The sequence below is a fragment of the Equus asinus genome, chromosome 22 (assembly GCF_041296235.1).
Source record: "Equus asinus isolate D_3611 breed Donkey chromosome 22, EquAss-T2T_v2, whole genome shotgun sequence".
NCBI lineage: Eukaryota > Metazoa > Chordata > Mammalia > Perissodactyla > Equidae > Equus > Equus asinus.
In genome coordinates this window covers 21,131,720-21,133,448 of record NC_091811.1, presented here as the reverse complement: position 1 = coordinate 21,133,448, position 1,729 = coordinate 21,131,720, and the positions used below count along the sequence as shown (strand labels likewise).

Genomic DNA, 1,729 nt, shown 5'->3' with positions numbered 1-1,729 from the left:
CAAAAGAGAAACTTCCTATTTGAGATGACATAACACAGATGTCATTTATCACAGCCCCTTTCCAGAAACAAGCCCAAAGCTATCATTGAGAATAAAAAACAAAAGGAAATCATACATACAGTCATGTATATTATGTATGATTATATAACATACATATTTAAAATGTACTGTATATACATATATATTATTATATACTTTTTATTTCAGTATTATTTCTTGACAATTTGAAATATCTACTGTTTTCCATCCCATTATAGATGCCCTTCCCATTAGCAACAATTACAAATAAGCACATGGAAATTCTACTTTTCCAAACAAGCTTCCATCTACACCTTCCCCTGACACGTATACCACTATACCTCTAGTCCTTCACTCCAAATGAAATCTTTAAAATATATATCCTTCTCTCCCCCATTTGCACATAACTAATACCTCATTCTTTCTTCTCATTGCAAGCTTCTTGAGAGCTGCAGTTGCCTTGTCTTTCTGACCCATGTTCCTGCACCTACTATTTCAATCTGGAGAGAAAAAAGCAAACAAAACAAAATGAATCACAAAAACAGCCAAAACTTCTATTTACTGTCTGGCCCAATGTGGTGAGCTCTCAGGAACATCAGGGTTTAGATTCAGTGTGGCAGCACCTGACACAGTTGCCCTGAATTCACTCCTGCTTGATGTGTCTTCAACCAATAAATATGTATAAATTTGTGGGCTTCCAACAGTATCTAGCAGGTTGAGGTTCTAGTTTCTTTCTTTCTTTTTTTTTTTGAGGAAGTTTAGCTCTGAGCTAGCATCTGCTGCCAATCCTCTTCATTTTTTGCTGAGGAAGATTGGCCCTGAGCTAACATCCATGCCCATCTTCCTCTACTTTATATGTGGGATGCTTACCACAGCATGGCTTGATAAATGGCGCATAGGTCCCCGCCTAGGATCTGAACCAGCGAATCCCAGAAGCAGAGTACGTGAATGTAGCTGCTGCACCACCGGTTCAGTCTCTCTGGTTTGTTTTATTAGTCTAATCCAGTCTGCTTCCCAAATCTAAGGGATTATAAAATACAAATGGATTTGGCATATTTTAAGTGAGCCTTTTTTTGCCCCCTCATTACAAGCAGAACAAATACAACAGATGAATCCATTTATAATGGTATATTTATAACCACATTTCTTAATATATTACTATATTACACAACAAAATAGTTTGTATATACCACCTATGCAATATGTCATGCCCATGTTCATTTTATTCTTTTTACCAGAAAAGGTATTCTAGTCTATCTCTAAATTTTTTATTCAAAAATGGACATTTCAATGTCAGTTATGACATAAATTTCAAATTTATTTTTGGTTATTCTGTGTATTCTAACTGAAGCATTTATCAGATTATATTATTTTTATCTACAGAATTATTTAATTAGTCTGTATGTACAATTAATGGCTATGTAACTGAGGGAAGAATCAATCTTTCATTCATCTTTGAATCCGGGCACTTAGCACAATTTTAAGCACATATTAGAGCCCAGTGAATTTGGTTGGCTTCTATAATTTTCTTAGATAAAAGCATTATTCACAGAAATTCTACCTTATTGGCTACTATAAATTCATTAATGATTTGTTAAGATAATAAGACATTTGCAGAAACTTTTGGCATTATTAAACACATTAAAGAAGCCTGATGGAAAAGAGTTCTTTAAGGATGCAATTTTGGTTGAAGCCAGTTTTGATTGTAAAG

At 34.3% G+C, this 1,729-nt stretch overlaps 1 long non-coding RNA gene across 1 annotated transcript; it reads right to left on the bottom strand.

Annotated features, from left to right (window-relative positions):
• Positions 1 to 430: 430 nt before the first annotated feature.
• Positions 431 to 1,027, bottom strand: LOC106837415 (uncharacterized). The gene is made up of 2 exons (XR_001399611.3): positions 889 to 1,027; positions 431 to 518 (listed from the first exon to the last, which is right to left on the bottom strand). It is a non-coding gene; the product is annotated as an uncharacterized lncRNA (long non-coding RNA).
• Positions 1,028 to 1,729: the final 702 nt, after the last annotated feature.